The following is a 25141-nucleotide window of genomic DNA, read 5'->3' as shown; positions in this document are numbered from 1 at the left end:
TGGAATAAAACCAGAGGCATAACTAGGGTTTTTGGAGCCCAGGGCAAGATCAATAATGGCGCCCCCCCCCAAAAAAAAAAAAAAAATTTCTAATAAAAAGAATAAATTAATAAAATGCTAATAATAAAAAAAAAAAATACAAAAGGAAAGTATGTGCAGACGCCATCGGTGTCACTGCATATAAAGATGTCAGGGTGTGTATGTATGTGTATGTAGGTGCAGTGGTCGAAGTAGAATTTTGAAGGTGGAATGAAAGAGTTTAGATAGCAATTATGCGCGCGCCGAAGGCGCGCGCGCTCCGGAAAAGGGGCGCGGTCACTCAAAAGGGGCGTGTCCTTCAGTGTATTAGGACCCCTTGTACTATCTAGTACTGGTGCCCCTTTCACATTATAGCACACGGTATGAGCCGAAATTCACATTATAGCACACAGTATGAGCCGAAATTCACATTGCCCCACACGGCATGAGCTGAAATTCACATTATGGCACACAGTATGAGCCGAAATTCACATTACCCCACATGGTATGAGCCAAAATTCACATTACTCCACATGGTATGAGCCAAAATTCACATTACCCCACATGGTATGAGCCGAAATTCACATTACAGCACACGGTATGAGCCGTAATTCACATTACAGCACACGGAATGAGCCAAAATTCACATTACCCCACATAGTATGAGCCGAAATTCACATTATAGCACACGGTATGAGCCAAAATTCACGTTACAGCACATGATATGAGCCAAAATTCCCATTATAGAGTTAGGGGATCCTACCCCCAGAATTAACATGGCCTGTGGGGCACTATGATGAGGGAGCCCACCCCCTCAATAGACTAATTGCAGAGTTTAGCAGCGGAAGGGCTGCAGCGGTTTCTCACCCCAAGCTGCGGCGCTTCTGCCACCTCCGACACTCCACATCTTCGGCACGACCCGGGATGCAGAGCACCGCACCGGGTATGCACCCTTTTCAGTGTGGTCTGCTGCGCTCTGAAGGGGTTCTTGTTTCATGCTGCAGGATTCCGATGTGCACCTTCCTCCCCGCTGTTACTGTCACGGTAAGCATTAGTATCGATTACCGCAGAGGCCATTTTCTGAGGCATATGTGTTAAACCTCAGGAACTGAGATGCCCTTCTCACCATACAGCTGTGTGGCCGAGCCGGGCGGGGGGACAACCAGCAGCAGCATGCCGGATATCAGCAGCAGAGGGTGCAGGCTGTACATACTTGAGGTAGCTGGATATTCAACAGTGCTGAAAGCCTCCGGAGCCCGCACCCCCGGAGCTGCAGTACACCGGCAGAGGACACCCATCCCCCGAACCCTGCGTAGCCCAAAGCCGGACATCAGCAGCATGTTGAACGCGGAAGCAGAAGCTGCTTATTGCCGGTCAACGTGCTGCTGATCTCCGGCTTTGGGCTCCGCACGTGCATTACAGCCCCCACCCTCGGCTGCTGATATCCGGCATACTGCCCCTGCTGCTGGCTTTCCACCCGCCCGGCTCGCCAACCCAGCTGGATGGTGAGTGAGAAGGGCATCTCAGTGCCCGTGGTTTAATACATATCTCTCTTCGGTAAATGGCCATTAGTACATCCCACACACACTGATTACACACACACACAGACTGGCCACCCCCAAATCCTACACACACCCACTCAGACTACACACACACACACATTCTCATACTTTCCTCTCCCCCACACACACACACACTGGACTGCAAAAATTTACACACACTGACACTGTTCCACACACACACACTCACACTGTCCCACACACACAATTAACACACACGCACACTGTCCCACACACACAATTAACACACACGCACACTGTCCCACACACCAGTGGCGTGCGGTGAGGTCAGTGGCGTGCGGTGAGGCACTACAGCATAATGTCTGCCGAATCCTGCCAATGAGCCCTACCGCCACCGAGCCAATGCCCGCCACTGCCTCTGAGCCGATGCCCACTGCCACCACCAATGGCTTACAAACTGGCCCACCATCAACTGACCCAGCCCTCCGCCACTAATTTGCAACTCAGTCCAAAGCCGCCAATGCCCGCTGCATGCCTGCTCATCATACTTGTGATATATTGTACAATTTTATAGAAAAAAATAATAATTAGTGTTTGGGACTGGGAAGGGAGTGGGAGGAGGACATGAATGCAATTTTGTTGTCCAGGGCTTCCATTAACTTAATGGAGAAGGGTCTGAATGGGTTAAAAATGTCCAAAAAAAACTGCGTGAGGTCCCCCCTCCTAAGTATAACCAGCCTCGGGCTCTTTGAGCCGGTCCTGGTTGTTTAAATACTGGGAAAAAATTGGACAGGGGTTCCCCGTATTTAGACAACCAGCATCGGGCTCTTAGTCCGGTCCTGGTCCCAAAAATACGGGGGACAAAAGATGTAGGGGTCCCCCCGTATTTTTAAAACCAGCACCGGGCTCCACTAGCCAGGGACATAGTGCCACAGCCGGGGGACACATTTATGTAGGTCCCTGCGGCCATGGCATTACCCCCCCAACTAGTCACCACTGGCCGGGGTTCCCTGGAGGAGTGGGGACCCCTTAAATCAAGGGGTCACCCCCCCTCCAGGCACCCAAGGGCCAGGGGTGAAGCCCGAGGCTGTCCCCCCCATCCGTGGGCTGTGGATGGGAGGCTGATAGCCATGTAAGTAAAAAAGAATATTGTTTTTTGTTGTGGAACTACAAGGCCCAGAAAGCCTCCCCCGCTTGCTGGTACTTGGAGAACCTCAAGTACCAACATGCAGGGAAATAACGGGCCCGCCGGTACCTGTAGTTCTACAACAGAAAAAATACCCAAATAAAAACACAACTCACACACCGTGACAGTAAAAATTTATTAAAACACACTGACACACTCACACATACTTACCTATATCCCACGCCGGTCACGTCCACTTGTCCAGTAGAATCCAATAGGGGTAGCTGTAAAAATGAGAGACACATTACTTACCTACATCCCACGCCGGTCACGTCCACTTGTCCAGTAGAATCCAATAGGGGTACCTGTAAAAATGAGAGAGAGATTACTTACCTACATCTCACGCCGGTCACGTCCACTTGTCAGTAGAATCCAATAGGGGTACCTGTAAAAATGAGAGAGAGATTACTTACCTACATCCCACGCCGGTCACGTCCACTTGTCAGTAGAATCCAATAGGGGAATCTGTAAAAATGAGAGACAGATTACTTACCTACATCCCACGCCGGTCATGTCCACTTGTCCAGTAGAATCCAATAGGGGTACCTGTAAAAATGAGAGACAGATTACTTACCTACATCCCACGCCGGTCACGTCCACTTGTCAGTAGAATCCAATAGGGGCACCTGTAAAAATGAGAGACAGATTACTTACCTACATCCCACGCCGGTCACGTCCACTTGTCAGTAGAATCCAATAGGGGTACCTGTAAAAATGAGAGACAGATTACTTACCTACATCCCACGCCGGTCACGTCCACTTGTCAGTAGAATCCAATAGGGGCACCTGTAAAAATGAGAGACAGATTACTTACCTACATCCCACGCCGGTCACGTCCACTTGTCAGTAGAATCCAATAGGGGTACCTGTAAAAATGAGAGACAGATTACTTACCTACATCCCACGCCGGTCACGTCCACTTGTCAGTAGAATCCAATAGGGGTACCTGTAAAAATGAGAGACAGATTACTTACCTACATCCCACGCCGGTCACGTCCACTTGTCAGTAGAATCCAATAGGGGTACCTGTAAAAATGAGAGAGAGATTACTTACCTACATCCCACGCCGGTCACGTCCACTTGTCAGTAGAATCCAATAGGGGTACCTGTAAAAATGAGAGACAGATTACTTACCTACATCCCACGCCGGTCACGTCCACTTGTCCAGTAGAATCCAATAGGGGTACCTGTAAAAATGAGAGACAGATTACTTACCTACATCCCACGCCGGTCACGTCCACTTGTCCAGTAGAATCCAATAGGGGTACCTATAAAAATGAGAGACACATTACTTACCTACATCCCACGCCGGTCACGTCCACTTGTCCAGTAGAATCCAATAGGGGCACCTGTAAAAATGAGAGACAGATTACTTACCTACATCCCACGCCGGTCACGTCCACTTGTCCAGTAGAATCCAATAGGGGAATCTGTAAAAATGAGAGACAGATTACTTACCTACATCCCACGCCGGTCACGTCCACTTGTCCAGTAGAATCCAATAGGGGTACCTGTAAAAATGAGAGACAGATTACCTATCTACATCCCACGCCGGTCACGTCCACTTGTCCAGTAGAATCCAATAGGGGCACCTGTAAAAATGAGAGACACATTACTTACCTACATCCCACGCCGGTCACGTCCACTTGTCCAGTAGAATCCAATAGGGGCACCTGTAAAAATGAAAATGATACTTACAAACTTCAATCCACAGGAGGAGAGAGAGAGAGAGAGAGAGAGAGAGAGGGGGGGGGGGGGTAGGAGAGAGAGACTAACCTGCTGCTGCTGCTGGGGAGACCGGCACACACTGCAGGGCCACGACGGGAGGACGGAGCCGGCGGAGCAGGGGGAGAGCCGCACAACACCGCTCCTGTCAGCAGCAGCGGAGGAGGACGGGGGCGCACACTGCAGACACCAATCACCGCCGGGACAATTAACACACGCACACTGTCCCACACACGCACACACACAATTAACACGCACACTGTCTCACACACACACACGCACTGTCCCACACACACGCACTGTCTCACACACACACACGCACACTGTCCCACACACACAATTAACACACACGCACACTGTCACACACACACAATTAACACACACACACACTGTCACACAAACAATTAACACACACGCACACTGTCACACACACACATACAATTAACACACACACACACGCACACTGTCCCACACACACACACACAATTAACACACACACACACTGTCCCACACACGCACAATTAACACACTCACACAATTAACACACTCACACTGTCCCACACACGCACAATTAACACACTCACACAATTAACACACTCACACTGTCCCACACACACACAATTAACACACTCACACAATTAACACACACTCACACACACACACTGTCCCGCAACCCCCTCTCCCGACAGAAAAAAAACTAAAGTCCACTCCGCTCACCTGGCTGTTAAACCCGCTCACTGAAGCCGCGCAGGCGCGCGCGCGCGTACCGTCGCGATCGCGCACAGTACAATGTGTAGGGAGACGGAGAGAGGGGGAGGGCCGGGGGAGATGAGCGGAGGCTCCTGGCTGCCGCTGCCTGTCCAGTGTGACAGGCACAGCAGCCGGGAAGACAGGGAGAGCGCCGCAGGTAGCGTCGGCGGAATCCCTGTTGCATGGGGTGAGCGGGCCGTGCCGGTGGCGCCCCCTCTGTTGGGGCTTCCACAGCGCCCAGGGCACGTGCCCTGCTCGCCCCGTGCTAGATACGCCTCTGAATAAAACTAACCCTAAAACGATTGGTACGGGTTAACAAAGTACGAAACCTCTTTCGAGATGGAAGTCTGTCAAAAAGCATACTAAAAGGATGCACGCTATCTGATAAAATACACCTGGCTTTGCTTAAAACCCTACACCTATACAATTCATCAAAGCTAGGCAATGGCATACCAATGATTGTACTTGCCGTTTTCCTTATCCTTTCTAATGCCCATCAATCTTTTAAAGTGCAGCCTCTATACCATGCCACGATGTCGTAACTAAGAATGCTCTCTATCGAGCACCTATAAAAATGTAACATGGTCTGTGCACCAACACCTGCTGCCCTTAAACGCCGCAGGAAGAAAAGTCATTGTTGAGCCTTTTTTCCTATCAGTAGCAGGTGCTCAGACCAAGTCAAACATGATGAAATCTGAATGCCCAAGAAACGGAACGAGGTAACCGTTTCCACGACCTGATCACCAACAAACACTGGCGATTTCAGCGGCTGCCTTCTTCTAAAATCAATAATCAGTTCTTTTGTCTTCCCACTATTTAAGAATAAATGATTTTAATTACTCCAATCGACTAACTTCGCAACTTCCGTCCTATACGCCAACTCGTCATCGTCACTAATTAACCCAACTACAGCAATATCATCAGCAAATTTAATCAATTTTACTGATGCGTCCGCTGATACACAGTCGTAAGTGAACAGCGAATATCCAGTAAGAGCCAGCGTTGGATCCAGTAAGAGCCAGTGCTATCTGACACCATGAAACCAATTGTATTTATTGGAGAAGTGTGGTTGCATATAACTGTAAATTAGGCTGAATATCTGCATTTATCTTTTATTTTTAATTATTATCTGTAATACATGCACACTATTTAGTCATGGCAACATCTTTGTGCACAGACATTCTAATTCTTTACCATACCAGTATGGCTTTTCTTCCAAGTCTGTATAAGCACACTAATTACTGTGCATCATTCAATGGGGTGTGTGGATTTAAACCATTACCTCTTATTAATAGTGTTGTATGGCACCTGTTTTGTTAGTTTAATTGTTTTGATTTTTGTATTTAAAGCTTTGTGTGCTAATATACTGAAAACCATTTGTTTGGTCCGTGACATTTATAAATGTTTAAAATAAACATCTGTGGTTTGGTTCTCCAGTAATCCGAATCAACACAAATTTTGTGGATCCAAACCAAATCCAAAACCTGGATCTTCCAAAGGTTTGGATTTTAAATCTGAATTTCAGGTTTTGGATTGCAAATATTACATGATTTTAGGGGAGATAATCAATTTGGCGGCTGTCAGGATCCCGGCGGTCAGGATGCCGACGTCGGAATCCTAACAGCCAACGATGCCGAAATACCTGCTCACAGGGGCTATTCCCACACGTGGCTATCCACGACACCCATAGAGTGGGAATAGATCCAGTGGCGAGCACAGCGAGCCCGCAAAGGGACTTGTAATGCTCGCCCCACTGACAGCATTCTGGCGGGCGGGATGCCGCTGTCAGGGTACCGACAGCCAGCATCCTATCCGCCGGGATAACATGTATTCCGATTTTAGCTGTATTTATCAATTTCTCTTTTCAATGATTATCTTTCTATCGATTTTTAACCGAACCAAAAACCAAATTAAAACCAAACACTTGAGGATGGTTTTGCCAAAATAAAAACAAAATTATGAATTAGATCCAAAAAACACAGAAGTCTGCGCACATCTTTACTTTAAAATGTGTGCACGCAAAAACATGTATATTTATCCTATGATTAGAAGGAAAACAAAGTTAATCAACAATTATATACTTCACTTCTCTGAAAATGTAACTAAATGCACAGAAATGAATAATAAATAAAACGCATTTCAAAAATGTTTAATATTTTTTATTTTCTATAACAAGACTTCCCTCCTGCTGAGAGGTTCTGGACATTCCTATAATAATAATAATAATAATAATAATAATATACTGTCCGCATCTTTTCCGCCTGGGCAGTGTGCTGCTTGCTGGCACTGCTGATGCTGCACTTTGGCTTGTTGCACCAGAAGTTGTTATTGTGCCAGATGCTGTGCATGAGAGCGTTTTGATGCAGATTCAGAGAAGAACATATGTTGATGATCAGCTCATTGTGTTTGGTGTTGGATCACTCCATCATTCAGAAGACCACTAGCTAAACCGCATAACCAATGGGATTTACGGAAGCTGTAGCTGACACTGTACAGTTAATTTTTTAGGAAAAGGCTGTAAATCATGCACAAACTCAAACAGAACTTTGAGGAAATCATCCAGGGGATTTAAAAGAAAAAGTATTCCATTTTCTTCAATAACACGAAAATTGGAATGCAGGAGCTGCAGCTATAATGAACTACAGTCCCTCTATCTTTAGGGGCAACAGGGACATGTGCCTGCACACTAGAAATTGGGGAATGACAAAGAGACTCCACAAAAACTGAGGCGGTAGAGACGAGCGCAAGAGAAATCCGGTCTTGCAAGAAGGTGCCAGCTGCTGCTGATAGAGGGCAGAGAATAGAGACGCCATTCAGAGGTAGAGTATATACACACTATGATAGAGCACAGGAATTGGCCTTAACTGCTACAAAACAAGTGGAGGAAGTACTGAGTCCAAAATAGGCATGCTTGGGGTGTTCCTAGTATGGTCTCTATTACCCCTTTCACATCTCCAATGCTGATCCCACCTGGGAATTGGAAACGGGTCCTTCCCGGGCATAGGCGGATCCAGGGGTCGGGGCACCCGGTCCTGCAGCTCCACCTTCCCCCTGCTCACACCACAACCTACATCCCCCACTGTTAGCCAGCCAGAGTCCAGCCCAGGCGCGGGGTTCAAATGCCAGCATTGAGTAAGACTGTTACTTATGGCGGCACAGAAGGCTTCATCAGCGCTCACTGCACTTCAGTTACCTAGCGCTTCCTCCTCCACTTCCTTTACCACCATACTAGGTGCAGTCAAACTCAGCCTCAGCTTTGAGAAAGCGGCCCCTTGTGATTGTGACAGGGCTGTCCTGCAGATGTCTTATGCTGCTTGTTGGAGATCCAGCTGGCTGCTTCTGCTAATCAAAGATGGGCAGTTCGTGTCCTGCAGTCTGAGTCTCAGTGCAGTGCCCAAAACAAGGTATGCTACACCTGCCACCACCAACTAAAAACTATAATAATTATATTGTGCTGGGGTGCCTTCCAGGCTCCCATACCTAATGGAACAGGTGACCAACATTTCAAGGCCCAATCAGCCTTTTCATCAGGGTGAAATATTGGCAATAAACCAGGATGCGCTCCTACAGCCAGCCATTACCTGATGGCGTATTCTGTGAGGCCACACCCCCGGTGATATCACTCCCCTTATCTGGGAGCACGCGTGCCTTAGATGCAATTAAATATAACTATTACCGTTCCCCTATCATGGTGACCCCCCTTTCATTTTCTTCTGGATCTGCCCCTGTTCCCGGGTGAGATACGGCATCGGAGACTCTGCTACCCCTTTCACTGGCTGTCCGACCCGGGAATATGCCGGGTCGGTTGCCATAGCGGTTGGGGGTGGAGCCAGCAGTGGGGGCAGATGCGCCGCCTGTCCCTATTTAGTAAACGGGTCCCGGATTGCCTCAACCCGGGAATCCGTTTACGCAGCCACTGACCCAGTATTCAACCAGGGAATAACACTGCTTTATTCCCGGGATGAATTACCGGGTCAGACGACCCGGGAATTCCACCATGGCGCTTTCACACTGACCCGTGTCGACCCGGCAATATGCCAAGTCGATACCGGGTTATTTGTGCGATGTGAAAGGGGTATATTACAAGTCCAGCTGGACATAAAGTCTAAAGGACTTAGGGCCTAATTCAGAGGCAATAGCTGCTACAACAGCGATCGCACTCTGACACCCTTTACACAGTGCGCACACGCGGCGGGTGCACTGCGCATGTGCAGCCAGTGAGATGCAAAAGCATCTCACTGGTGCGATCGCCTCTGCCTGATTGACAGTCAGAGGTGGTTTCGGGGCAGGAAAGGGCATGTCAACGGCATTAAAACGGCGTTGCTGTGGCGCAGCCAGGACAACGCAGGCGTGTCTGGACCATTGCTGAGGTGGGGCGCGGCGGCTGCGTGACGTCACATGCAGCCACTGCGACCCAGAACGTGGTGGGTAGCCGCCTGCCATTGCAGCTAGGCTGTGCAGGTAGGGAGCTACTTGGCGGGTACGAAAGCATGGCCGCCTTGCGGGGGGCTTTCACACCTGTGCGGGGAAGCAGGGACTGACAAGCAGGGCGGATTAGCCCTGTTCTAGGTGTCCCCCCGCATGTCAGAGAAACTGATCGTATATGAGCTAAATTTAGCACATCTACGATCAGCTCTGAATCACCCCCTTAGTATGCAATAGTAAATAGGTTTGTAGGTTTACAGCATAACCACATTTGTTTGCAAGAATCATTTACGTCACATTTGTGGTAAAGGTATTGAGATATTATTTAGTGTAGTGTTATTTCTGCTACTGAGTGGGATAACATTCTAATGCCTTTATTTATCAATAAGTGATAAATTTCACTGTGAGTGATAAATTGCACCAGCCAATCAGCTCCTAACTGCCATGATACAGACTGTTGCCCTTATTTATCAATGAGTGATAAATTTCACTGTGAGTGATAAATTGCACCAGCCAATCAGCTCCTAACTGCCATGATACAGATTGTTGCCCTTATTTATCAATGAGTGATACATTTCACTGTGAGTGATAAATTGCATCATCCAATCACTTCCTGTCATTTTTCAAACACAGCCTGTGACGTGGAAGTTAGGAGTTGATTGACTGGTGCAATTTATCACTCAAGTGAAGTTTATCACTGTTTGATAAATAAGGGCATAAATCCATATTGCTGTATTACAGTCATTGAATGGATCTGGAGAATCTACTTCTTAAGCGTTATCAATGTGAAACTGTATTTGCTTTATACTATTATTGTAAAGCACTGTGACATCCAAGATTTATGTCCTGAGAGACCCTGAATCTACACAGGCCTGCAAAATTGGGGTCATTGAAAACGGTTTGCAATTTGACGACTGATTTTTATGGTTTTTGGCATGCTGAGTTCACATATGACCTTCATATTTCTTTATCATGCAAGGGTTTTTTACAAAATGAATTCAAAAATATGGTGAAATAGTATATGCACAGTATATTATTTATATATATATATATATATATATGTGCGTGTGTGTGTGTGTGTGTGTGTGTGTGTGTGTGTGTGTGTGTATATATATATAAGCTATATATAATACAAAAATCAAATACAGTTGTAACTCTTGTACTCCTTGTTTTTGCTCTGTTTTTTTAAGTTATATACAGTATATTTTTGTATTATAGTAACTGAGGAGAGCGTACTCTGTTTACCTGCGAGTGCAATGTGTTTCACCTCAGTGTACATGATTTTAACAAGATCACAGCTACTACATGGCAATTTTAAAGCCCTTGGTTCTACTAAAAGCAATCTCATTCTGCTGAGAAAATCGACTTCAAATCTTTTATTTGCTCTTATTTTAATATCCAGCAACAGTTTACAACTCCTGGGAAATAGAACTTATAGAATTTCTTAGCAGTCTTTTTAAATATGATTGTCATGTTAAACCCAGCCAAAGTCCCCGGCTCTCAGAACAATCTCATATTCTGCACCCTAGCAACAGACTGTAATAAAATGCTCAACCTAGAGCCATTTCTAGCTGCCGCTACTGTTGGCTGTAAAAATATATATATATATATATATTTCTGCGTGCAGGTCAAAAATTTGAAAAGCTATTAAAAATAAATTTGCTAAGTAAATGTTAAAAATGGCTCAGCTGATTGTGTACAGGCAGTTGATTTCATATTATTGGTAATTCAATATATTTGGCTTCTAAGGAATTTGCGGCAGCAATAGACTTACTCAGCAAAACAGAAACAGCTTGATTTAATCTGTGTTGCTGTAATGTGTCCAAATGCAATCTGTAAAGTGAGCTGGTGTTTGGCTTGTAATCTGCATCTTGTGCAGTCTGTTGGCAAACTCGTAAATACACCCAAGGGACTGCAAAAGAGTCAAAGAGGGCAGTTTATCAAAGTTATCTCACTGCAAAACTTGTGGAATGGAAAGCAACAAAATATCCAGTTTAACGATAAAAACGACAGAGCAGCTTGTACTTTCTCCAATATATTTCCTACCTTTAAAATAAAAACAAACCTAAAAGTGCTTTTAGGTATAACTTCGGTGCAACATAACGGTAGGATTAGAATGGATTCCCAATCTATATTCTACAGTGTTATTTGCATTGAATATTTGGAATTCTAGGGCTCATATATCAGTAATGAGAAAAAAAGATTAAATGATTCTGCATTTTTTCCTGATTTTACAATTCTGCAATGGACCAATATGCACCCATACATTTCCGACATTCTTCAGTGATTTACAAAGTATTTTCTTGAAAATTTTTAAGTGATTTGCAGATTTTTTTCTTGAACATCTTGAAAAGCTCATCAATTTGCTAGTAAAAATCTTCTGATCTTTATCATACAATAGTAATCCATGGCCCTGATTGGTTGGTGAAATCCAACATACTGGACAATCTGATTTACCAATTCCAGTTACTTTTTGGTCAGAATTGGTAAGTTGTGATCCACAATCATTGCAGATTTTTTATATAATCATCTGCAAAACGGATGATTTGTGATATGCGCTGAAAATGCTTGATGTCCTATACTTGTATGCCAATTGAATTTTTCACTATGTTCCAACCGCTAGGGATGGGTCATATCAAATGGTTGATAATGTGATATGTGTATTCATATATAAAACAGGGAATGTGAGGCGCTTGTGTTTTCTATAACTTAAACCTTGTGATGATATCAGAATCCCCAGGGACACATCAAGGAGTAAAGTCTGATATTGCTGTGGTTACACTGACCAGTTTATATTTAGCAGCAGCTCTGTTTTTTCTGTTGGACATTCACTCAATACTTCTGTGGTCCAGCTCTCCAAAGATTGGTGAGATTCTACTTATGAGCAGCAAAATCTATTTCATTAACGTGGCTCTAACCACGTGAAGCTGCTTCAATTGGGCTACAGCCCACCAGCCAAAACATCAAGCAGGACACACGGAGACTCATACCATCTGTGGTGTATATAGTTCCCATTGCTGGGTATGTATTGCTGTGGAAGGTTACACCGGATCTATTTTGTGTTCTGTATTAGCTGCTGTATGAATCTCTTATCTGTGTTACTAGTTTCCTGCAGTTTTACAATAAGAGCAATGCAACAATCACTGTGACCTGGCTACTTGGAAAACCTTTATTATACCTTTATATAAGTCACAGACTTAACACCATTTACTGTCTCTCCATCCACACATTCCATCGGTTTTGAGCCAAAACCAGTGAGACAGATCAACTGTGTTGTAAAAAACACTCCCTGCAATTGCAGTATAGCTGTGGGTGACCACAGTGTATATCTTCAGTACTTCCCACCTCTGTATAATGCATTAATACTACAAGTCTGGATACGCAATTGACATTCCAAGTGACAGTGTCCATTATATAGACTCGCTCTTGCTGAAATCGAAAATGGAGAGTACACATTTTTAAATTATTTATATAGATTTTATCTTCCCATTTTTTCTTGTTTTTCTTTTTTCTTTGTCCCTATTTGAAAGAAGTTCTTGAATTTGAATCTGTCATAGGGATATATACCAATTGTACTGCATTTAATGTCATTTATGTTTTATATATAAATATTTTTTAGCATTTTAAATTTTGGCTCAAGTTGTCTAATTTATAGACACAAGCCCCTCACATTTCCTATTTTATACTAGAGATGTGCGCCAACCCCCGTGTTTTGGTTTTGGTTTTAAATCATCATCGAGTTTTGGTTATGGTTCTGTATTTTTTTTTTTTTTATGATTTAAACAGCTAAAATAACATAATTTGGATTTTTTTTTATCCTACCGTATTATTAACCTTAGTAACAATCAGTTGCAGTCAATTTTGACCACCTCGCAGCTCACAATGTTTCTATCCAGTTTAGGCCAAAGGCTGCAGCGAGCTGGCTGGTTACTAAGAAACAGAGCAGCGGCACAAACACACAGCAGTATATAGCACATCTATGAAACTGCAGTGGGAGAAATGAACAGTGGTGCAAGATGGAATTGTCCTTGGGCCTTCCCACCCACCATTATGTTGGATATTAAAAAGGACATACGCAGTTTAAAAAACCAAGCACTTCAGCAACAGGGGCTGTCACATTTTTTGCAGAAGTGCTTGGTTTGTTTGGGCTCTCACAAACCTGTTTTTTTAGAGGACTACCCCTGATCACTAATCAGGAGGTGGATGAGGATGTTGGCAGTGGTGATTGCATTTGCTGGTCCAAACTGCTGGTAGCTGATACTGGATTTTGCATATTATTACAATGAACTTGCCGCAAAGGACATAACATGGAGGAGGTTACCTCAACCAACTTTGGCATTACAGTTGGAACAGATGCCTTCACAAACGTTGTCAGGATTTAGGTAAAAATAATTCCACACCCAAGAGGAGGCTTTTTGGTATGCCCAGGCATCACAATGACAGTCTTTTTATCACGGGCAAGAACTGCTGCCACTGGTGGCTTACTCACACAAACAACATCCTCATCATCATCAATATCACTAGCGTCAGATAGTACACAATATCACCTTCAGCCTGTTGCATTTTCACACTAGCACCCTCAATTTCTATTATGTCACAATCACCATATTTACTTGTACTGCTCATCCCCGCATTTGCAGAGGGTGCAGAAATGGTGGAAGGAAGCTTCTCTACAAGCACAGTATCAGCAATGTCAGGCTCACATATAGCTAACATGGACACCCGTAGACTCTTCTCAGGGATTTGTGAAACAGTTTGTTTTTAGCCTTAGTGGTCTTTTTTTGGGGCACTCATGAGTTGTCAGTTTTTAAGGTGATACCTCTATCTCTTTTTTTTAACATTGTAAACAAAAACCTTCCTAAACCTTTCCTAAACCTCCTGCCCCATCGACTACCGTTAACAGTAATACATATGGTTTGCAAGCAGTTGGGATGCTGGTAGTCACATGACCAACCATGGCATCCTGACACTAAAGATGCCAACATCGGAAGGGGTAAGTATTTCAACCCCCCCATCCCCTACCCTAGCAATAGGGGGGGGGGTTGTGGCTCGGGCTAATCTGTGGGGGGTGGAGGCTAGGGCCAACCCAAGGGGTGTCAGCTGTTGCTAGACTCCCCTAGTGCCTAACCCACCCTAGTGCCTAGGCCATGATCCTAAACCTGAACCCGATACTCACCTTCAGGATCTAAGCTGTCAGTGATCCGGCACCAGTCTCCTGAGTGGTGTCAGGATTCCAGCATCGGTCACACGACCGCTGGCATCCCAGCAGCTGCGATGCTAAACACATCCCCTTTAACAGATGTTGTATTACTATCATAACTGTCAGCAGCCACAGCACTAGTACTTGGTATCTGCTCCTGCTCTTCCATTACTGATCATGATCCATATCAATTCACAGTGCTTATATTTATTAATGCAATGGGGTACGGCACCCACTGGGCTTTATTGAACGCACAAGTTGTACTAAAAAAATAGGATTTTAATACCTACTGGTAAATCCTTTTCTCTTAGTCCATAGAGGATGCTGGGGTCACTTCAAGAACCATGGGGTATAGACAGGATCCGCAGGAGACATGGGCACTTTAAGACTTTCAAAGGGGTGTGAACTGGCTCCTCCCTCTATGCCCCTCCTGCAGACTCCAGTTATAGGAACTGTGCCCAGGGAGACGGACATTTCGAGGAAAAGGATTTATTGTTAAACTAAGGTGAGATACATACCAGCTCACACCTCAAGCACGCCGTACAACGTGGCATTCAACACAATGCAAGTCAACAACATCAGCAACAGGCTGACTATAAACGTAACACAACATGTGTGTAACCACAACTAATAACTGCATATACAGTACGCACTGCGACAGGCGCCCAGCATCCTCTACGGACTAAGAGAAAAGGATTTACCGGGAGGTATTAAAATCCTATTTTCTCATACGTCCTAGAGGATGCTGGGGTCACTTCAAGAACCATGGGGTTTATACCAAAGCTCTAGAATGGGCGGGAGAGTGCGGATGACTCTGCAGCACCGATTGACCAAACATGAGGTCCTCATCAGCCAGGGTATCAAACTTGTAGAACTTCGCAAAGGTGTTTGAACCCGACCAAGTAGCCGCTCAGCAAAGTTGTAATGCCGAGACCCCCCGGGCAGCCGCCCAGGACGAGCCCACCTTTCTGGTAGAATGGGCCTTCACCGATTTCGGTAACGGCAATCCAGCCGTAGAATGAGCCTGCTGAATTGTATGACAGATCCAGCGTGCAATAGTCTGCTTGGAAGCAGGAGCCCCAATTTTGTTGTGAGCATACATGACAAACAGAGCCTCCGTTTTCCTAAACTGAGCCGTTCTGGCCACATAAATTTTCAAAGATCTGACAACGTCGAGAAACTTTGATTCCAGCAAGGCATCAGTAGCCACTGCTACCACAATAGGTTGGTTCAAGTGGAACGACGAAACCACTTTCGGCAGAAACTGCTGATGAGTCCTCAACTCTGCTCTATCTTCATGGAAGATCAAATAAGGGCTCTTGTGAGACAAGGCCGCCAATTCAGATACCCGCCTGGCGGATGCCAAGGCCAACAGCATGACCACTTTCCAAGAGAGGAATTTCAACTCCACCTTTTGTAAAGGTTCAAACCAATGAGATTGAAGGAATTGCAACACCACATTAAGATCCCACGGTGCCACAGGGGGCACAGGGGGAGGTTGGATGTGCAACACGCCTTTCACAAAAGTCTGAACCTCTGGAAGGGAGGCCAATTGTTTTTGGAAGAAAAACGATAAGGCTGAAATTTGTACTTTAATGGAGCCCAACTTTAGGCCCGCAACCACACCGGCTTGTAGAAAATGGAGAAAACATCCTAGCTGAAATTCTCCCGTGGGAGCCTTTTTGGATTCACACTAAGACACGTATTTTCTCCAAATACGGTGGTAACGTTGAGACGTTACTCCTTTCCTAGCCTAAATAAGAGTGGGGATGACTTCCTTGGGAATACCCTTTCGGGCTAGGATCCGGCGTTCAACCTCCAAGCCGTCAAACGAAGTCGCGGTAAGTCTTGGAACACGCACAGCCCCTGCTTTAACAGATCCTCCCTCAGAGGAAGAGGCCAGGGATCTCCTATGAGTAATTCCTGAAGATCTGGCTACCAAGCCCTCCTTGGCCAGTCTGGAACAATGAGGATTGCTTGAACATTTGTTCTTCTTATGATTTTTAACAGTTTTGGAATGAGTGGAAGCGGAGGAAAGACGTACACCGACTGAAACACCCACGGTGTCACTAGGGCGTCCACTGCTATTGCTTGAGGGTCTCTCGACCTGGAACAATATCTCTGAAGTTTCTTGTTGAGGCGAGACGCCATCATGTCTATTTGAGGAATTCCCCAAAGACTTGTCACTTCTGCAAAGACCTCTTGATGAAGACCCCACTCTCCTGGATGGAGATCGTGTTTGCTGAGGAAGTCTGCTCCTGGAATGAAGATCACTAGCAGAGCGCTTGTCGGCCTTTCCGCCCAACGGAGAACCTTTGTGGCCTCTGCCATAGCCTCTCTGCTCTTTGTTCCGACCTGGCGGTTTATGTACGCTACTGCTGTTATGTTGTCCGACTGGATCAAGACAGACTTATTGCAAAGTAGATGTTCCGCTTGCAGAAGGCCATTGTGAATGGCCCTAAACTCCAGAACTTTTATGTGTAGACACATTTCCTGGCTTGACCATCTTCCCTGGAAGTTTTCCCCCTGTATGACTGCTCCCAAGCCTCAGAGACTCGCATCTGTGGTCACTAAGATCCAGTCCTGGATCCCGAACCTGCATCCCTCTAGGAGGTGAGAGGTGTGCAGCCACCACAGGAGTGAGATTCTGGTCTTGGAAGACTGGGTTATCCTTCGGTGCATGTGCAGATGGGACCCAGACCACTTGTCCAACAGGTCCCACTGAAACACTCTGGCATGGAATCTGCGAAACTGAACGTCCTCGTAGGCCGCCACCATCTTCCCCAGCAACTGAGTGCATTGATGGATCGATACTCTTGGTGGTTTCAGAATTTGTTTGACCAGGCCCTGAATTTCCAGAGCCTTTTCCACTGGAAGAAAAACTCTCTGTAGTTCTGTGTCCAGAATCATTCCCAAAAATGACAGCCGTCTTGTCAGAACCAACTGTGATTTTGGCAAGTTTAGGAGCCAACTATGTTGCTGCAGAATTGTTAGGGATAGCGTAACGTTCTGCAGTAATTGTTCCCTGGATCTCGCCTTTATCAGGAGATCGTCCAAGTATGGGATAATTGTGACCCCTTGCTTGCGCAGGAGAACCATCATTTCGGCCATTACCTTGGTGAAAACCCTCGGAGACGTGGAGAGACCAAACGGCAACGTCTGAAATTGGTAATGACAATCCTGAGCTGCAAACCTCAGGTAAGCCTGATGCGGAGGATAAATGGGAACATGTAAGTAGGCATCCTTTATGTCCACCGACACCATAAAATCCCCCTCCACCAGACTGGAGATCACTGCCAGGAGAGAGTCCATCTTGAATTTTAATCTTTTTAGGTAGAAATTGAGGGATTTGAGGTTCAGGAGTGGCCTGACTGAGCCGTCTGGCATTGGGACCACGAACAGGTTAGAATAAAAGCCTTCTCCCTGTTGCAACAGGGGAACCCTGACAATGACTTGATTGAGACACAATTTTTGTATTGCGGCGCATACGACCTCGCTGTCCGGAAGAGAAGCTGGTAAGGCCGATTTGAAAAATCGGCGAGGGGGAATGTCTTGAAACTCCAGTTTGTACCCCTGGGACACTATTTCTAAAACCCATGGGTCCAGGGCCGAAGGAGCCCAGAACTGACTGAAGAACCTGAGACGTGCCCCCACCAGTGCGGGGAGGACTTCTGCTCCTGGGAACCGGCCACAGACGGTGATCGTTTACCTTTTCCCTTTCCTCTGCTAGCAAGGAAGGAAGACCCTCGGCCCTTTCTGTATTTATTGGGCCCGAAAGGACTGCATCTGATAGTGGTGTGTTTTCTTTTGTGGTGCAGGCACATAAGGTAAAAATTATGACTTACCCGCGGTAGCCGTAGATACCAACTCAGAGTGGCCGTCACCAAACAATACACCACCTTTATACAGTAGAGACTCCATAGCTTTCTTAGAGTCAGCATCAGCATTCCATTGATGAATCCACAATGCTCTCCTAGCTGAGACTGCCATGGCATTGGCCCTTGATCCCAAGAGGCCAATATCCCTCGCAGCTTCCTTTAGGTAGACTGCAGCGTCCCTGATATAACCTAGTGTCAAAAGAATGCTATCCCTATCCAGGGTATCTATTTCAGATGACAAGTTATCTGCCCATCTTTCGATAGCACTACTCACCCACGCAGATGCAATGGCTGGTCTGAGTAGCGTACCCTTGGTGACATAAATGGATTTCAATGTATTTTCCTGCCTACGATCCGCAGGATCCTTTAGGGCTGCCGTGTCAGGGGACGGAAGAGCCACCTTTTTGGACAGCTGTGATAGAGCTTTGTCCACAATGGGGGGGTGACTCCCATTTTTCCCTATCCCCAGAGGGAAATGGATACGCCACTGGAATCCTTTTGGGAATCTGAAACTTTTTGTTAGGATTTTCCCAAACCTTTTCACAAAGCGTGTTCAGTTCATGAGAGGGAGGAAACGTTACCTCAGGCTTCTTTCCTTTATACATACAGACCCTAGTATCAGGAACAGTAGGGTCCTCCGTGATATGTAATACGTCTTTTATAGCCACAATCATGTACTGAATGCTCTTTGCCAATTTTGGATCTAATCTGGAATCACTATAGTCGACACTGGAGTCAGTGTCCGTGTCGGTATCCGTGTCTACCAGCTGGGTAAACAAACGTTTTTGTGACCCCGAGGGGGTCTGGACTTGTAACAACACATCCTCTACAGATTTCTTCCAAGCCTGGTTCTGAGATTCAGATTTATCCAATCTCTTATTTATCAGAGCCACGTTCGCATTCAGAGCACTCAAAACATTCACCCAATCAGGTGTCGGCGTGCCGACAGGGTCACTCCCACAGCCGTTTGTGTCCCTAACATAGTCTCCTCCTGGGTAGAACCTTCAGCCTCAGACATGCCGACACATGTGTATTCACCACTCACAGACACACTGGGCATATAGGGGACAGACCCACAATAAAGCCTTTCAGAAAGACACAGAGGGAGTTTGCCAGCTCACAACCCAGCGCTTAACCCGGTTCTGACACAGTAACAGAATGTCCCAGACCTGCATTGCTTTTATAATACTTATATTGCACCAAAAATCACAGTGCCCCCCCCCCCCCCCCGTTTTGCACCGTTGCTTGTACCGCAGTGTGCATCTCTGCAGCTTCTGTGAAGAGAAAATGGCGCTGATGTGAGCTGTGAGGACTAAGCCCCGCCCCCATAATGGCGTGCTTCAGCCCCGCTATTTTTCTAAAATCTTTATACTGGCGGGGGTCTGGACAGAGGTCTGGCACCTTGTCCCCTTTTGCCAGTCACTTTTTTAGAGGTTAATATGCTGCCCATGGCACCCCCTTCCTCCCCCTTCCCCCGCGCCCTGCACCCTGTAGTGCCGCTGAGAGTGGGAGCGTGGTGCGCAGCGCGGCCGCTGTGCGGTACCTCTGAAGCCGTCACTGAAGTCTTCTGTCTTCTTCTACTCACCTGTCTTCTGGCTTCTGGCTCTGCAAAGGGGGTGACGGCGGGCTCTGGGAACGAGCATCTAGGCGTACCTAGCGATCAGATCCTCAGGCGCTAATGGTGTCCTGTAGCCAAATAAGCAGAGCCTTGAAACTCACAGAAGTAGGTCTGCTTCTCTCCCCTAAGTCCCACGAAGCAGGGAGACTGTTGCCAGCAGTTCTCCCTGAAAATAAAAAACCTAACATAAAGTCTTTTCAGAGAAACTCAGTAGAGCTCCTCAGAGTGCATCCAGTCTGCCTGGGCACAGATTCTAAACTGGAGTCTGGAGGAGGGGCATAGAGTGAGGAGCCAGTTCACACCCCTTTGAAAGTCTTAAAGTGCCCATGTCTCCTGCGGATCCCGTCTATACCCCATGGTTCTTGAAGTGACCCCAGCATCCTCTAGGACGTATGAGAAAACAGCTTTGTTTTGTTTTTTTCACAAATGACAAATCAAACTGCATACTTATAGTGCTTATATTTATTAGTGCAGAGGGACACAGCCTGGCCCTGAACACACAAAAAAAGTTTTTTTTTAACATTATTTTATATTAGTGATGTGCACCGGAAATTTTTCGGGTTTTGTGTTTTGGTTTTGGATACGGTTCCGCGGCCGTGTTTTGGATTCGGACGCGTTTTGCCAAAACCTCCCTGAAAATTTTTTGTCGGATTCGGGTGTGTTTTGGATTCGGGTGTTTTTTTTTACAAAAAACCCTCAAAAACAGCTTAAATCATAGAATTTGGGGGTCATTTTGATCCCATAGTATTATTAACCTCAATAACCATAATTTACACTCATTTTCAGTCTATTCCGAACACCTCACACCTCACAATATTATTTTTAGTCCTAAAATTTGCACCGAGGTCGCTGGATGGCTAAGCTAAGCGACACAAGTGGCCGACACAAACACCTGGCCCATCTAGGAGTGGCACTGCAGTGTCAGGCAGGATGGCACTTCAAAAAAATAGTCCCCAAACAGCACATGATGCAAAGAAAAAAAGAGGCGCACCAAGGTCGCTGTGTGACTAAGCTAAGCGACACAAGTGGCCGACACAAACACTTGGCCCATCTAGGAGAGGCACTGCAATGTCAGGAAGGCAGGCACTTCAAAAAATAGTCCCCATACAGCACATGATGCAAAGAAAAATGAAAGAAAAAAGAGGTGCAAGATGGAATTGTCTTTGGGCCCTCCCACCCACCCTTATGTTGTATAAACAGGACATGCACACTTTAACGAACCCATCATTTCAGCGACAGGGTCTGCCACACGACTGTGACTGAAATGACTGGTTGGTTTGGGCCCCCACCAAAAAAGAAGCAATCAATCTCTCCTTGCACAAACTGGCTCTACAGAAGCAAGATGTCCACCTCATCATCATCCTCCGATTCCTCACCCCTTTCACTGTGTACATTCCCCTCCTCACAGATTATTAATTCGTCTCCACTGGAATCCACGATCTCAGATCCCTGTGTACTGTCTGGAGGCAATTGCTGCTGGGGAATGTCTCCACAGAGGAATTGATTATAATTAATTTTGATGAACATCATCTTCTCCACATTTTCTGGAAGTAACCTCGTACGCCGATTGCTGACAAGGTGAGTGGCTGCACTAAACACTCTTTCGGAGTACACACTGGAGGGGGGGCAACTTAGGTAAAATAAAGCCAGTTTCTGCAAGGGCCTCCAAATTGTCTCTTTTTCCTGCCAGTATACGTACGGACTGTCTGACGTGCCTACTTGGATGCGGTCACTCATATAATCCTCCACCATTCTTTCAATGGTGAGAGAATCATATGCAGTGACAGTAGACGACATGTCAGTAATCGTTGGCAGGTCCTTCAGTCCGGACCAGATGTCAGCACTCGCTCCAGACTGCCCTGCATCACCGCCAGCGGGTGGGCTCGGAATTCTTAGCCTTTTCCTCGCACCCCCAGTTGCGGGAGAATGTGAAGGAGCAGCTGCTGACGGGTCACGTTCCGCTTGACTTGACAATTTTCTCACCAGCAGGTCTTTGAACCTCTGCAGACTTGTGTCTGCCGGAAAGAGAGATCCAACGTAGGTTTTAAATCTAGGATCGAGCACGGTGGCCAAAATGTAGTGCTCTGATTTCAACAGATTGACCACCCGTGAATCCTGGTTAAGAGAATTAAGGGCTCCATCCACAAGTCCCACATGCCTAGCGGAATCGCTCTGTTTTAGCTCCTCCTTCAATGTCTCCAGCTTCTTCTGCAAAAGCCTGATGAGGGGAATGACCTGACTCAGGCTGGCAGTGTCTGAACTGACTTCACGTGTGGCAAGTTCAAAGGGTTGCAGAACCTTGCACAACGTTGAAATCATTCTCCACTGCGCTTGAGTCAGGTGCATTCCCCCTCCTTTGCCTATATCGTGGGCAGATGTATAGGCTTGAATGGCCTTTTGCTGCTCCTCCATCCTCTGAAGCATATAGAGGGTTGAATTCCACCTCGTTACCACCTCTTGCTTCAGATGATGGCAGGGCAGGTTCAGGAGTGTTTGGTGGTGCTCCAGTCTTCGGCACGCGCTGGCTGAATGCCGAAAGTGGCCCGCAATTCTTCGGGCCACCGACAGCATCTCTTGCACGCCCCTGTCGTTTTTTAAACAATTCTGCACCACCAAATTCAATGTATGTGCAAAACATGGGACGTGCTGGAATTTGCCCAGATGTAATGCATGCACAATATTGCTGGCGTTGTCCAATGTCACAAATCCCCAGGAGAGTCCAATTGGGGTAAGCCATTCTGCGATGATGTTCCTCAGTTTCCGTTGTCAGCTGTGTGCCTCTTATGGAAAGCGGTGATACAAAGCGTAGCCTGCCTAGGAACGAATTGGCGTTTGCGAGATGCTGCTACTGATGCCGCCGCTGCTGTTCTTGCTGAAAGGCAATACATCTATCCAGTGGGCTGTCACAGTCATATAGTCCTGAGTCTGCCCTGCTCCACTTGTCCACATGTCCGTGGTTAAGTGGACATTGGGTACAACTGCATTTTTTAGGACACTGGTGACTTTTTTTCTGAGGTCTGTGTACATTTTCGGTATCGCCTGCCTAGAGAAATGGAACCTAGATGGTATTTGGTACCAGGGACACAGTACCTCAATCAAGTCTCTAGTTGCCTCTGAATTAACGGTGGATACCGGAACCACGTTTCTCACCACCCAAGCTGACAAGACCTGAGTTATCCGCTTTGCAGCAGGATGACTGCTGTGATATTTCATCTTCCTCGCAAAGGACTGTTGGACAGTCAATTGCTTACTGGAAGTAGTACAAGTGGTCTTCCGACTTCCCCTCTGGGATGACCATCGACTCCCAGCAGCAACAACAGCAGCGCCAGCAGCAGTAGGCGTTACACTCAAGGATGCATCGGAGGAATCCCAGGCAGGAGAGGACTCGTCAGACTTGCCAGTGACATGGCCTGGAGGACTATTGTCTTTTCTGTGTAAGGTGGAAATTGACACTGAGGGAGTTGGTGGTGTGGTTTGCAGGAGCTTGGATACAAGAGGATGGGATTTAGTGGTCAGTGGACTGCTTCTGCTGTCATCCAAAGTTTTGGAACTTGTCACTGACTTCTGATGAATGCGGACCAGGTGACGTATAAGGGAGGATGTTCCTAGGTGGTTAACGTCCTTACCCCTACTTATTACAGCTTGACAAAGGCAACACACGGCTTGACACCTGTTGTCCGCATTTGTGTTGAAATAATTCCACACCAAAGAGGTAATTTTTTTTGTATTTTGACCAGGCATGTCAATGGCCATATTCGTCCCACGGACAACAGGTGTCTCCCCGGGTGCCTGACTTAAACAAACCACCTCACCAGCAGAATCCTCCTTGTCAATTTCCTCCCCAGCGCCAGCAACACCCATATCCTCATCCTGGTGTACTTCAACAGTGACATCTTCAATTTGACTATCAGGAACTGGACTGCAGGTGCTCCTTCCAGCACTTGCAGGGGGCGTGCAAATGGTGGAAGGCGCAAGCTCTTCCCGTCCAGTGTTGGGAAGGTCAGGCATCGCAACCGACACAATTGGACTCTCCTTGGGGATTTGTGATTTAGAAGAACACACAGGGGGAAATTTACTAAGCTCCCGATTTTGACCGAGATGCCGTTTTTTCATCAAAGTGTCATCTCGGTAATTTACTAAACACTAATCACGGCAGAGATGAGGGCATTCGTAATTTTTTGCAAGTCCAAGTAAAAAATTACGAATGAATACACCATCGGTCAAAACGCGGCTGTTTAAGTATGAATCTCGGTCATTTACTAAGAAGTGCAAAGCAAAAAAAAAACAAACACTGCCGTGAAAAATTACAACTCGTAAAAAAGTGCTAAAAAAAAACAGACCTTTTTTTTTTATTCGTGATTGGATAGGCATACACGGATCCATGAGATCCGTGCATGTATATCAGTGGGAAGGGGTGGGAAAGTGCTTATTTTTTCCAAAAAAATTGCGTGGGGTCCCCCCTCCTAAGCATAACCAGCCTCGGGCTCTTTGAGCCGATCCTGGTTGCAGAAATATGGGGAAAAAAATGACAGGGGTTCCCCCATATTTAAGCAACCAGCATCGGGCTCTGCGCCTGGTCCTGGTCCCAAAAATACGGGGGACAAAAAGAGTAGGGGTCCCCCGTATTTTTAAAACCAGCACCGGGCTCCACTAGCTGGACAGATAATGCCACAGCCGGGGGTCACTTTTATATAGTGCCCTGCGGCCGTGGCATCAAAAATCCAACTAGTCACTCCTGGCCGGGGTACCCTGGGGGAGTGGGGACCCCTTCAATCAAGGGCTCCCCCCCCCCAGCCACCCAAGGGCCAGGGGTGAAGCCCG

The sequence above is a fragment of the Pseudophryne corroboree genome, chromosome 3 (assembly GCF_028390025.1).
Source record: "Pseudophryne corroboree isolate aPseCor3 chromosome 3, aPseCor3.hap2, whole genome shotgun sequence".
NCBI lineage: Eukaryota > Metazoa > Chordata > Amphibia > Anura > Myobatrachidae > Pseudophryne > Pseudophryne corroboree.
The sequence above is the reverse complement of the archived record's forward strand: the minus strand, read 5'-3'. Positions refer to the sequence as shown.